This window comes from Drosophila takahashii, unplaced genomic scaffold (genome assembly GCF_030179915.1).
Source record: "Drosophila takahashii strain IR98-3 E-12201 unplaced genomic scaffold, DtakHiC1v2 scaffold_25, whole genome shotgun sequence".
Classification (NCBI taxonomy): domain Eukaryota; kingdom Metazoa; phylum Arthropoda; class Insecta; order Diptera; family Drosophilidae; genus Drosophila; species Drosophila takahashii.
The window spans coordinates 35,705-51,600 of NW_027221705.1; the positions used below are offsets into that span (position 1 = coordinate 35,705).

Genomic DNA, 15,896 nt, shown 5'->3' on the forward strand with positions numbered 1-15,896 from the left:
TTATTTTTTATTATTATTGATATACATTATATTGACAACAGCATATGATATTCATATGGTTTGTTCAATAATTAATTGGTGGACAACCACTGACCATCCTATAGTAGTTTTTGGCCACGACGTCTAAATATCGAAATTATTTAATTCCGTTTGCCACCCATACGATAGATATTAACTATCTATAATAATAATGTGTACGCATAAAATATTATATGTATATATATAGACCAACAGACAAGCACTTCACCCTATAGTAGTTTTTGGCCACGACGTCTATATATCGGGCATATTTAATTCTCTTTGCCACCCAACCAAAGATATTCACTTTTTTATATAAAGTATTATTTGATCATATTAATATAACCAATTATTTCTGCCATATTCATATAATTTCTTTATGAATTATTTTTTGGTCATATCCATATAATCTATATGCCGTATCCATATAATGAATACGGCATATCCATACAACTAGCCATATTTGTATGTCAATGTATATTTTATTATACATTTTTTTTCTTTATACATATAATATGGTATTTCCATATCGCTATAATTGAATTATATGTATAAGATATCATTTATATATAGCATTGCCAAAATAATATGATAAACATAAATTTTGAACAATACGGCCGGTCGGCGAGCACTGCCTCCCTATATATGTTTTTGGCCACGACGTCTAAATATTGGGTATTTTTCGTACTGCGGCCCCGGTGTATGTAAATTGGGCATATTTCGTACTGATGCCAACATATCTATATGACTCATTATTTTCTTCCATATCAATATAACTTCTTTTATTTCCATATTCAAGTAATTTCTTTATTTGCCATATCAATATAAAATATTTTTTGGTCATATTTATATAATCTATATGCCGTATCCATATAATGAATACGGCATATCCATACAACTAGCCATATTTGTATGTCAATGTATATTTTATTATACATTTTTTTTCTTTATACATATAATATGGTATTTCCATATCGCTATAATTGAATTATATGTATAAGATATCATTTATATATAGCATTGCCAAAATAATATGATAAACATAAATTTTGAACAATACGGCCGGTCGGCGAGCACTGCCTCCCTATATATGTTTTTGGCCACGACGTCTAAATATTGGGTATTTTTCGTACTGCGGCCCCGGTGTATGTAAATTGGGCATATTTCGTACTGATGCCAACATATCTATATGACTCATTATTTTCTTCCATATCAATATAACTTCTTTTATTTCCATATTCAAGTAATTTCTTTATTTGCCATATCAATATAAAATATTTTTTGGTCATATTTATATAATCTATATGCCGTATCCATATAATGAATACGGCATATCCATACAACTAGCCATATTTGTATGTCAATGTATATTTTATTATACATTTTTTTTCTTTATACATATAATATGGTATTTCCATATCGCTATAATTGAATTATATGTATAAGATATCATTTATATATAGCATTGCCAAAATAATATGATAAACATAAATTTTGAACAATACGGCCGGTCGGCGAGCACTGCCTCCCTATATATGTTTTTGGCCACGACGTCTAAATATTGGGTATTTTTCGTACTGCGGCCCCGGTGTATGTAAATTGGGCATATTTCGTACTGATGCCAACATATCTATATGACTCATTATTTTCTTCCATATCAATATAACTTCTTTTATTTCCATATTCAAGTAATTTCTTTATTTGCCATATCAATATAAAATATTTTTTGGTCATATTTATATAATCTATATGCCGTATCCATATAATGAATACGGCATATCCATACAACTAGCCATATTTGTATGTCAATGTATATTTTATTATACATTTTTTTTCTTTATACATATAATATGGTATTTCCATATCGCTATAATTGAATTATATGTATAAGATATCATTTATATATAGCATTGCCAAAATAATATGATAAACATAAATTTTGAACAATACGGCCGGTCGGCGAGCACTGCCTCCCTATATATGTTTTTGGCCACGACGTCTAAATATTGGGTATTTTTCGTACTGCGGCCCCGGTGTATGTAAATTGGGCATATTTCGTACTGATGCCAACATATCTATATGACTCATTATTTTCTTCCATATCAATATAACTTCTTTTATTTCCATATTCAAGTAATTTCTTTATTTGCCATATCAATATAAAATATTTTTTGGTCATATTTATATAATCTATATGCCGTATCCATATAATGAATACGGCATATCCATACAACTAGCCATATTTGTATGTCAATGTATATTTTATTATACATTTTTTTTCTTTATACATATAATATGGTATTTCCATATCGCTATAATTGAATTATATGTATAAGATATCATTTATATATAGCATTGCCAAAATAATATGAAAAACATAAATTTTGAACAATACAACCGGTCGGCGAGCACTGCCTCCCTATATATGTTTTTGGCCACGACGTCTAAATATTGGGTATTTATCGTACTGCGGCTCCGGTGTATGTAAATTGGGCATATTTCGTACTGATGCCACCATATCCATATAACTTATTTTTTGTTCTATATCTATATAATTAATTTTTTTCCATACCTATAACTATTAAACTAATTTTTTTCCATATCCATACTTGAACTTATTATTTTTCCCATATCCATATAACTCGTTTTTTCCATATCCACACTAGAATTTAGTATTTATCCCATATCCATATAAATCATTATTTACCATATCAATATAAATAATATTTTTCCATATTCATACTAGAACTTATTATTTCTTTAATATTCATATAACTCAATATTTTTTCATATCCATACTAGAACTTATTCTTTTTCCCATATCCATACTAGAACTTATAAATTTTCCCATATTCATATAACTAATTTTTTTCATATCCATACTAGAACATTATATTTTTGCCATATCTATATAACTCATTTTATTCCATATCCATACTAGAACTTATTATTTCTTTAATATCCATATAACTTAATATTTTTCCATATCCATACCAGAACTTTTTATTTTTCCCATATCCATAGAACTAATTTTTTTCATATCCATACTAGAACCTAATTTTCTTCCTATATCCATATAACTTATTATTTACTATTACAATATAATTAATTTTTTCCATATCCATACTAGAGCTTATTATCTCTTCAATATCCATAAAACTCAATATTTTTTCATATCCATACTAGAACTGATTATTTTTCCCATATCCATACTAGAACTCAGTATTCTTCCCATATCCATACTACAACTTAGTATTTTTCCCATATGCATATAACTCATTATTTAGCATATCAATATAACTAATTTTTTTCCATATCCATACTAGAACTTATTATTTCTTTAATATCCATATAACTCAATATTTTTTTATATCCATACTAGAACTTATTATTTTTCCCATATCCATACTAGAACTTATAAATTTTCCCATATTGATATAACTAATTTTTTTCATATCCATACTAGAACATTAAATTTTTTGCCATATCTATATAACTCATTGTATTCCATATCCATACTAGAACTTATTATTTCTTTAATATCCATATAACTCAATATTTTTTCATATCCATACTAGAACTTATCATTTTTCCCATATTCATATAACTCATTTTTCCATATCCATACTAGAACTCTGTATTCTTTTCCATATCCATATAACTCATTTTTTTTTCATATCCATACTAGAACTTATTATTTTTCCCATATCCACATAACTCATTTTTTTCATATCCATACTAGAACTTGTTATTTTTCCCATATCCATATAACTCATTTTTTTCATATCCATACTAGAACTTAATATTATTTTCATATCCATATAACTCATGTTTGGACTTGGAATATTTTTATACACGTCACTAATAGGATGACGATTCAGTTGGCTACCTTAAGAGGTACATATACTTGCATATGTCTCTTACTTGTATGTTCGGACTTAGAATATTTTTATACACGTCACTAATAGGATGACGATTCAGTTGGCTACCTTAAGAGGTACATATACTTGCATATGTCTCTTACTTGTATGTTCGGACTTAGAATATTTTTATACACGTCACTAATAGGATGACGATTCAGTTGGCTACCTTAAGAGGTACATATACTTGCATATGTCTCTTATTTGCATGTTCGGACTTAGAATATTTTTATACGCGTCACTAATAGGATGACGATTCAGTTGGCTACCTTAAGAGGTACATATACTTGCATATGTCTCTTACTTGTATGTTCGGACTTAGAATATTTTTATACACGTCACTAATAGGATGACGATTCAGTTGGCTACCTTAAGAGGTACATATACTTGCATATGTCTCTTACTTGTATGTTCGGACTTAGAATATTTTTATACACGTCACTAATAGGATGACGATTCAGTTGGCTACCTTAAGAGGTACATATACTTGCATATGTCTCTTACTTGTATGTTCGGACTTAGAATATTTGTATACACGTCACTAATAGGATGACGATTCAGTTGGCTACCTTAAGAAGTACATATACTTGCATATGTCTCTTATTTGCATGTTCGGACTTAGAATATTTTTATACGCGTCACTAATAGGATGACGATACATATGGCTACCATTGTTAAATATATTTAAATAAAATTTATTTAAATATAATTATTATTTTATATATATATATTTTATATATATATATATTCTGACTTAAAAAAGCCAAACAAAATAAACACAATTAAATTTATGTTTATTATCGAATCATCAAGCAAAGGATAAGCTTCAGTGGATCGCAGTATGGCAGCTGCTCAACCACTTACAACACCTTGCCTGTTACAAAAGTCGTTTACAATTGATTCTAGGCTTTGTCATTGTATTAAATAATGCTTTTATATGTAACTAGCGCGGCATCAGGTGATCGAAGATCCTCCCAATTTACTATGTTACAAATTACATTGGCATCACATCCATTGTCGTTTATAAAGTAAATTATAAACTTTAAATGGTTTAGAAGCCATACAATGCAAATTGCCCCTTATTTATCATTGCAGTCCAGCACGGATACGACCTTAGAGGCGTTCAGGCATAATCCAACGGACGTAGCGTCATACCACTGTTCGCTCGAACAAGTATTGTGCCATTGGTCCGTACCTGCGGTTCCTCTCGTACTACGCAGGAATGCTGTCGCAACAACGTTTTGTCATTAGTAGGGTAAAACTAACCTGTCTCACGACGGTCTAAACCCAGCTCACGTTCCCTTGCATGGGTGAACAATCCAACGCTTGGTGAATTTTGCTTCACAATGATAGGAAGAGCCGACATCGAAGGATCAAAAAGCGACGTCGCTATGAACGCTTGGCCGCCACAAGCCAGTTATCCCTATGGTAACTTTTCTGACACCTCTTGTTAAAAACTCTTTAAACCAAAAGGATCGATAGGCCGAGCTTTTGCTGTCCCTGTGTGTACTGAACACCGAGATCAAGTCAGCATTTGCCCTTTTGCTCTATGTGTGGTTTCTGTCCGCACTGAGCTGGCCTTGGGACACCTCCGTTATTATTTGAGAGATGTACCGCCCCAGTCAAACTCCCTACCTGGCAATGTCCTTGAATTGGATCATACCTGAGTAATTGGAGTTATACCAAATTTTCAAATCAAAAATACATAAATGCACCGTTTTATTAAAGAATTTGTTTGCGATTATATAACAAACTCGTGATACTTTGATCAAGAAGCTTGCATCAAAACCCAATACCATAAGATATAATAAATATATCCGTATAATGGCTAGGAAATGATACACGTTCCATTTAATCAAGTAAGTAAGGAAACAATAAGAGTAGTGGTATTTCATTGACGATACCAAACCGAAGTCTAATATCTCCCACTTATTCTACACCTCTTATGTCTCCTTACACTGCCAGATTAGAGTCAAGCTCAAAAGGGTCTTCTTTCCCCGCTAATTATTCCAAGCCCGTTCCCTTGGCTGTGGTTTCGCTAGATAGTAGATAGGGACAGTAGGAATCTCGTTAATCCATTCATGCGCGTCACTAATTAGATGACGAGGCATTTGGCTACCTTAAGAGAGTCATAGTTACTCCCGCCGTTGACCCGCGCTTACTTGAATTTCTTCACTTTGACATTCAGAGCACTGGGCAGAAATCACATTGTGTCAACACCCGCTAGGGCCATCACAATGCTTTGTTTTAATTAGACAGTCGGATTCCCCAAGTCCGTGCCAGTTCTGAATTGATTGTTAATTGATAATCGTTATAATTAATAAGAACTAATTGGTTTGACCCAATTAGTATTCTTAAAAATTTTAGCAAGAAAGTTCCACAATTGGCTACGTAACTAACTATCCGGGGAACAAGTAACTAACATAAATGCTAGAAACTCTATTTACCCAGAACGAGCACATAAACCATGTTATTGTTTCCCAATCAAGCCCGACTATCTCAATCTTCAGAGCCAATCCTTATCCCGAAGTTACGGATCTAATTTGCCGACTTCCCTTACCTACATTATTCTATCGACTAGAGACTCTTCACCTTGGAGACCAGCTGCGGATATTGGTACGGCCTGTTGAGAAGTTTGCGTGTCCCCACCATAAATTTTCAAGGTCCGAGGAGAAAATATCGACACAACAGTATATGTCATGCTCTTCTAGCCCATCTACCATATCTCTCTGCGAAAGACTTCCATGGTAGTACGGCTATAAAACAGAAAAGAAAACTCTTCCGATATCTCTCGACGGCTTCTTTATGGTCGTTCCTGTTGCCAGGATGAGCACGAGGCCCATATTTAATAACAAACGGATACTCAACAGGTTACGGAATTGGAACCGTATTCCCTTTCGTTCAAAATTATTCAAGTATATTATATTAGCTTGATTTGTATATATTGCGTTTTTGGTTTTACTTGAAAATTTTCGGCTTTCGCCTTGAACTTAGGACCGACTAACTCGTGATCAACCACTGTTCACACGAAACCCTTCTCCACTTCAGTCCTCCAAGGTCTCATTCGATTATTTGCTACTACCACCAAGATCTGTACCAATGGCAGCTCCATGCAGGCTTACGCCAAACACTTCTACGCATACCATTGTACCTTCCTACTCACTAAAGTTTCAAAATTTATATCACAAGTAATATAAATCATCTACTTTAGCGGTAATGTATAGGTATACAACTTAAGCGCCATCCATTTTAAGGGCTAGTTGCTTCGGCAGGTGAGTTGTTACACACTCCTTAGCGGATTTCGACTTCCATGATCACCGTCCTGCTGTTTTAAGCAACCAACGCCTTTCATGGTATCTGCATGAGTTGTTAATTTGGGCACCGTAACATTACGTTTGGTTCATCCCACAGCGCCAGTTCTGCTTACCAAAAGTGGCCCACTGGGCACATTATATCATAACCTTAAACTTCATATCAAGAAAGTTAAGGTTCTTACCCATTTAAAGTTTGAGAATAGGTTAAGATCGTTTCGACCCTAAGGCCTCTAATCATTCGCTTTACCAGATAAGATTATTTTATATAATATTAAAATGCACCAGCTATCCTGAGGGAAACTTCGGAAGGAACCAGCTACTAGATGGTTCGATTGGTCTTTCGCCCCTATACTCAATTCTGACAATCGATTTGCACGTCAGAACTGTTTCGGTCTTCCATCAGGGTTTCCCCTGACTTCAACCTGATCAAGTATAGTTCACCATCTTTCGGGTCACAGCATATATGCTCAAGGTACGTTCCAGTTAGAGGCATAAATAATATAAATATCATTATACATAACTATATAGAACGCCCCGGGATTGTGTTAATTAGCTATAAATAGTTAAAAAACTAATCCCATTATTAGTCAAGTTAATTACGCTATTAGGTTTATATCCCAATAACTTGCACATATGTTAGACTCCTTGGTCCGTGTTTCAAGACGGGTCCCGAAGGTATCCTGAATCTTTCGCATTGTTAATCCTACAAGTGCATATAATAAACACAAAAATCAATGATAATCATGCCATTATATAATTCCGAAAAATTAACGCACTGTATTCATATAAATCTATCAGCACTTTATCAAATTAATAACATTTATTCTGTGTTAAAATGCAAGCAATTTAATTTGAATAAACTATAAGTTATATTTTATGATAAATTTGGTATGCTAATAGATTACAATGTCCTTATATGGAAAAAATGCACACTATTATCATAATATTGTTTAAATATTACAATTTTAATGATGAATTTTCCATAACGGATATTCAGGTTCATCGGGCTTAACCTCTAAGCAGTTTCACGTACTGTTTAACTCTCTATTCAGAGTTCTTTTCAACTTTCCCTCACGGTACTTGTTTACTATCGGTCTCATGGTTATATTTAGTTTTAGATGGAGTTTACCACCCACTTAGTGCTGCACTATCAAGCAACACGACTCTTTGGAAACATCATCTAGTAATCATTAACGTTATACGGGCCTGGCACCCTCTATGGGTAAATGGCCTCATTTAAGAAGGACTTAAATCGTTAATTTCTCATACTAGAATATTGACGCTCCATACACTGCATCTCACATTTGCCATATAGACAAAGTGACTTAGTGCTGAACTGATTTCTTTTCGCTCGCCGCTACTAAGAAAATCCTTGTTAGTTTCTTTTCCTCCCCTAATTAATATGCTTAAATTCAGGGGGTAGTCCCATATGAGTTGAGGTTGTATATAACTTTTATTTGCAATTAATTCTTTATATATAATGATAAAACATTTTATTAAATTCGTTTAAAGCTGACGTATATATATATTAATGGCATTTATTTGTAACGAATTATCGAAGAATAATAATATTGTCAACGTTTTTCATATTTCAAATCATTAATAAGAGACAATTCTAGATAATATTTTATGCTAGACATTTCTCAGTATTATTTGATTGAAAAAGAAAATATTCCTCTTCGTTTTTCTCAAAGTTTAATTACTATTGTGAGATAATGTTTTTCATATATTTGTTAATATTATGAATAAAATAATTAAATTATTTTTATCCAATAATATACCATATGCTTATAAAATTTTATTATAAAATTTGTATAAACAACTTAATTAGCATAGTCTTACAACCCTCAACCATATGTAGTCCAAGCAGCACTATAAAATTAATTAAAGTACATAACAGCATGGACTGCGATATGCGTTCAAAATGTCGATGTTCATGTGTCCTGCAGTTCACACGATGACGCACAGTTTGCTGCGTTCTTCATCGACCCATGAGCCGAGTGATCCACCGCTTAGAGTTTTATAATATTGGTTTTAAATTTGGTCAAATATGTTTTTATTGAAAGAAATTAAAAATACACCATTTTACTGGCATATATCAATTCCTTCAATAAATGTATTTATATACCTAAAATAAATGCTGCGAAATGTCTTAGTTTTATATAAACAATATATATCAAAGTATTATTTGTAATGGCATTTGTTTGTTAATATATATTGATAATTTTATATAAAACATTAACCTGAAACCAGGTACAACATTGTATATTTTAGGTTGTTGCATTATCCAATGTATGATCATCATCAAATTAGTTGGCCAATACATCTCGCAACGCGTGTATATTATGGTCCATATACACACAAAAGTTTATAATAAATATATAAAATATATTTTATTATATTAATAATTCGATTTGCTTGTTCGAATTTTATGTTTGTTTCTATTTAATTTATTTGTAATAATATTATATTATTACAATATTTCGATTTGCTTGTTCGAAATTTATTTGATCTTTTACTTTTAAGATCATATTTTTGGTATAATTATTATTATAATTATTATGTATATATATATATATATTGGTAATTTGTATTAAATTTGTATTAACAAATTTTTTTATTAACGGTAAGGATATTATACAATAATGATCCTTCCGCAGGTTCACCTACGGAAACCTTGTTACGACTTTTACTTCCTCTAAATAATCAAGTTCGGTCAACTTTTGCGAAACAACCGTAACACACAAGGCGTCACAGTGATCACGTCCGGAGACCTCACTAAATAATTCAATCGGTAGTAGCGACGGGCGGTGTGTACAAAGGGCAGGGACGTAATCAATGCGAGTTAATGACTCACACTTACTGGGAATTCCAAGTTCATGTGAACAGTTTCAGTTCACAATCCCAAGCATGAAAGTGGTTCAGCGGTTTACCCGGACCTCTCGGTCTAGGAAATACACGTTGATACTTTCATTGTAGCGCGCGTGCAGCCCAGGACATCTAAGGGCATCACAGACCTGTTATTGCTCAATCTCATTATTGCTAGACGCAATTTGTCCATTTAAGAAGCTAGTGTCCTTATAATGGGACAAACCAACAGGTACGGCTCCACTTATATAAACACATTCAAACACAATAAACATTTTACTGCCACCATGAATGAAGGCTATATAAGCTTCAACACCATAATCCTGAAGATATCTATTTAATATATTTGAGTCTCGTTCGTTATCGGAATTAACCAGACAAATCACTCCACGAACTAAGAACGGCCATGCACCACCACCCATAGATTCGAGAAAGAGCTATCAATCTGTCTTACACACTTATGTTCGGACCTGGTAAGTTTTCCCGTGTTGAGTCAAATTAAGCCGCAGGCTCCACTCCTGGTGGTGCCCTTCCGTCAATTCCTTTAAGTTTCAGCTTTGCAACCATACTTCCCCCGGAGCCCAAAAGCTTTGGTTTCCCGGGAAGCGACTGAGAGAGCCATAAAAGTAGCTACACCCAATTGCTAGCTGGCATCGTTTATGGTTAGAACTAGGGCGGTATCTGATCGCCTTCGAACCTCTAACTTTCGTTCTTGATTAATGAAAACATCTTTGGCAAATGCTTTCGCTTAAGTTAGTCTTACGACGGTCCAAGAATTTCACCTCTCGCGTCGTAATACTAATGCCCCCAAACTGCTTCTATTAATCATTACCTCTTGATCTGAAAACCAATGAAAGCAGAACAGAGGTCTTATTTCATTATCCCATGCACAGAATATTCAGGCATTTGAAGCCTGCTTTAAGCACTCTAATTTGTTCAAAGTAATTGTACCGGCCCACAATAACACTCGTTTAAGAGCACTAATGCAGGTTTTTAAATAGGAGGAACATATGAAAAAATACAAGTATTTAAACACATATAAGAACTCCACCGGTAATACGCTTACATACATAAAGGTATAGTACTAACCACAATTGTAAGTTGTACTACCCGTATGAAGCACAAGTTCAACTACGAACGTTTTAACCGCAACAACTTTAATATACGCTATTGGAGCTGGAATTACCGCGGCTGCTGGCACCAGACTTGCCCTCCAATTGGTCCTTGTTAAAGGATTTAAAGTGTACTCATTCCAATTACAGGGCCTCGGATATGAGTCCTGTATTGTTATTTTTCGTCACTACCTCCCCGAGCTGGGAGTGGGTAATTTACGCGCCTGCTGCCTTCCTTAGATGTGGTAGCCGTTTCTCAGGCTCCCTCTCCGGAATCGAACCCTGATTCCCCGTTACCCGTTGCAACCATGGTAGTCCTAGATACTACCATCAAAAGTTGATAGGGCAGACATTTGAAAGATCTGTCGTCGGTACAAGACCATACGATCTGCATGTTATCTAGAGTTCAACCAATATAACGATCTTGCGATCGCTTGGTTTTAGCCTAATAAAAGCACATGTCCCATAAGGTTCATGTTTTAATTGCATGTATTAGCTCTAGAATTACCACAGTTATCCAAGTAACTGTTAACGATCTAAGGAACCATAACTGATATAATGAGCCTTTTGCGGTTTCACTTTTAATTCGTGTGTACTTAGACATGCATGGCTTAATCTTTGAGACAAGCATATAACTACTGGCAGGATCAACCAGAATAATGTTTTCGTTCATATTTCATTCATATTTTTTGAATAGAAATTAGTAATATAAATATAATAGATTTTATTTCCATTTTATATGTTCGGTTTTTCTTAAATATTGATTTTAATTCAATATTTTTTTTTTGCTTTGTGAAATAATTCTATTTTAATTCGAATACGGCCATTTTTATATGGCATTCGTATACGTTCTTTAATTTTTACTTGTTTCGCCACTAATATAACAAGTTTATAATTGATGTTAAAGAAAAAGTACAACTTTTTTATAACACAATTTTCAATATATATTGTTCTTTCTATAAGTTTTTATTATATTATATATACATATTTCATTCTAAAATATCATTTTTGTTCAACATACATAATTATTGTATCCACACATGTACAATTTTTGTTTAACCAATATAAATATTGAGTTAAATCATTTGCATTTTGATGATAAATTTAAAATTTATCTTTTCCATATAACTCTCTGGTAATATATGATATAAAACCGAGCGCATATGAAATTATTTTGATCACTAATATTGCAATTATATTTTATTATAATGCTTTTTGTAAACACATTGTACCGGCAAGCGATACTCTGTGCCCAAACGACAGGGGATATAATAATTTAATATAAATTATCATATATACCTGCCACCAAAGATTAACGATAAAAGTCGGAAACAATTTGTTATTCTATATATAATAGAAACTTGACCTCTGTTTCACCTTATTATCATGGGTTTATAATATTAACCGCGTAGCCAAGTCTTAATTTCATTTAAGAAACAAATTTATACGGATAATATTTTGATTTTAATATATGTTGTTCTATTGATAACAAAAGTATATATTATAATATATTTTGTTCAATAGTAGATGGACTACTTACTGTACCATCCTTATTTTTTATTATTATTGATATACATTATATTGACAACAGCATATGATATTCATATGGTTTGTTCAATAATTAATTGGTGGACAACCACTGACCATCCTATAGTAGTTTTTGGCCACGACGTCTAAATATCGAAATTATTTAATTCCGTTTGCCACCCATACGATAGATATTAACTATCTATAATAATAATGTGTACGCATAAAATATTATATGTATATATATAGACCAACAGACAAGCACTTCACCCTATAGTAGTTTTTGGCCACGACGTCTATATATCGGGCATATTTAATTCTCTTTGCCACCCAACCAAAGATATTCACTTTTTTATATAAAGTATTATTTGATCATATTAATATAACCAATTATTTCTGCCATATTCATATAATTTCTTTATGAATTATTTTTTGGTCATATCCATATAATCTATATGCCGTATCCATATAATGAATACGGCATATCCATACAACTAGCCATATTTGTATGTCAATGTATATTTTATTATACATTTTTTTTCTTTATACATATAATATGGTATTTCCATATCGCTATAATTGAATTATATGTATAAGATATCATTTATATATAGCATTGCCAAAATAATATGATAAACATAAATTTTGAACAATACGGCCGGTCGGCGAGCACTGCCTCCCTATATATGTTTTTGGCCACGACGTCTAAATATTGGGTATTTTTCGTACTGCGGCCCCGGTGTATGTAAATTGGGCATATTTCGTACTGATGCCAACATATCTATATGACTCATTATTTTCTTCCATATCAATATAACTTCTTTTATTTCCATATTCAAGTAATTTCTTTATTTGCCATATCAATATAAAATATTTTTTGGTCATATTTATATAATCTATATGCCGTATCCATATAATGAATACGGCATATCCATACAACTAGCCATATTTGTATGTCAATGTATATTTTATTATACATTTTTTTTCTTTATACATATAATATGGTATTTCCATATCGCTATAATTGAATTATATGTATAAGATATCATTTATATATAGCATTGCCAAAATAATATGATAAACATAAATTTTGAACAATACGGCCGGTCGGCGAGCACTGCCTCCCTATATATGTTTTTGGCCACGACGTCTAAATATTGGGTATTTTTCGTACTGCGGCCCCGGTGTATGTAAATTGGGCATATTTCGTACTGATGCCAACATATCTATATGACTCATTATTTTCTTCCATATCAATATAACTTCTTTTATTTCCATATTCAAGTAATTTCTTTATTTGCCATATCAATATAAAATATTTTTTGGTCATATTTATATAATCTATATGCCGTATCCATATAATGAATACGGCATATCCATACAACTAGCCATATTTGTATGTCAATGTATATTTTATTATACATTTTTTTTCTTTATACATATAATATGGTATTTCCATATCGCTATAATTGAATTATATGTATAAGATATCATTTATATATAGCATTGCCAAAATAATATGATAAACATAAATTTTGAACAATACGGCCGGTCGGCGAGCACTGCCTCCCTATATATGTTTTTGGCCACGACGTCTAAATATTGGGTATTTTTCGTACTGCGGCCCCGGTGTATGTAAATTGGGCATATTTCGTACTGATGCCAACATATCTATATGACTCATTATTTTCTTCCATATCAATATAACTTCTTTTATTTCCATATTCAAGTAATTTCTTTATTTGCCATATCAATATAAAATATTTTTTGGTCATATTTATATAATCTATATGCCGTATCCATATAATGAATACGGCATATCCATACAACTAGCCATATTTGTATGTCAATGTATATTTTATTATACATTTTTTTTCTTTATACATATAATATGGTATTTCCATATCGCTATAATTGAATTATATGTATAAGATATCATTTATATATAGCATTGCCAAAATAATATGATAAACATAAATTTTGAACAATACGGCCGGTCGGCGAGCACTGCCTCCCTATATATGTTTTTGGCCACGACGTCTAAATATTGGGTATTTTTCGTACTGCGGCCCCGGTGTATGTAAATTGGGCATATTTCGTACTGATGCCAACATATCTATATGACTCATTATTTTCTTCCATATCAATATAACTTCTTTTATTTCCATATTCAAGTAATTTCTTTATTTGCCATATCAATATAAAATATTTTTTGGTCATATTTATATAATCTATATGCCGTATCCATATAATGAATACGGCATATCCATACAACTAGCCATATTTGTATGTCAATGTATATTTTATTATACATTTTTTTTCTTTATACATATAATATGGTATTTCCATATCGCTATAATTGAATTATATGTATAAGATATCATTTATATATAGCATTGCCAAAATAATATGATAAACATAAATTTTGAACAATACGGCCGGTCGGCGAGCACTGCCTCCCTATATATGTTTTTGGCCACGACGTCTAAATATTGGGTATTTTTCGTACTGCGGCCCCGGTGTATGTAAATTGGGCATATTTCGTACTGATGCCAACATATCTATATGACTCATTATTTTCTTCCATATCAATATAACTTCTTTTATTTCCATATTCAAGTAATTTCTTTATTTGCCATATCAATATAAAATATTTTTTGGTCATATTTATATAATCTATATGCCGTATCCATATAATGAATACGGCATATCCATACAACTAGCCATATTTGTATGTCAATGTATATTTTATTATACATTTTTTTTCTTTATACATATAATATGGTATTTCCATATCGCTATAATTGAATTATATGTATAAGATATCATTTATATATAGCATTGCCAAAATAATATGATAAACATAAATTTTGAACAATACGGCCGGTCGGCGAGCACTGCCTCCCTATATATGTTTTTGGCCACGACGTCTAAATATTGGGTATTTATCGTACTGCGGCTCCGGTGTATGTAAATTGGGCATATTTCGTACTGATGCCACCATATCCATATAACTTATTTTTTGTTCTATATCTATATAATTATCCATATCCACACTAGAATTTAGTATTTATCCCATATCCATATAAATCATTATTTACCATATCAATATAAATAATATTTTTCCATATTCATAC

The 15,896-nt window shown here is 32.1% G+C and overlaps 3 non-coding genes across 3 annotated transcripts; all 3 read right to left on the reverse strand.

The window, feature by feature from the left end:
- Positions 1-4,738: 4,738 nt before the first annotated feature.
- Positions 4,739-8,695, reverse strand: LOC138914514 (large subunit ribosomal RNA). The gene has a single exon (XR_011420359.1). It is a non-coding gene; the product is annotated as a large subunit ribosomal RNA (ribosomal RNA).
- A 398-nt stretch (positions 8,696-9,093) lies between these two features.
- Positions 9,094-9,272, reverse strand: LOC138914520 (5.8S ribosomal RNA). The gene has a single exon (XR_011420365.1). It is a non-coding gene; the product is annotated as a 5.8S ribosomal RNA (ribosomal RNA).
- A 623-nt stretch (positions 9,273-9,895) lies between these two features.
- Positions 9,896-11,890, reverse strand: LOC138914509 (small subunit ribosomal RNA). Its single transcript, XR_011420354.1, has one exon. It is a non-coding gene; the product is annotated as a small subunit ribosomal RNA (ribosomal RNA).
- Between the last annotated feature and the right edge of the window lie 4,006 nt (positions 11,891-15,896).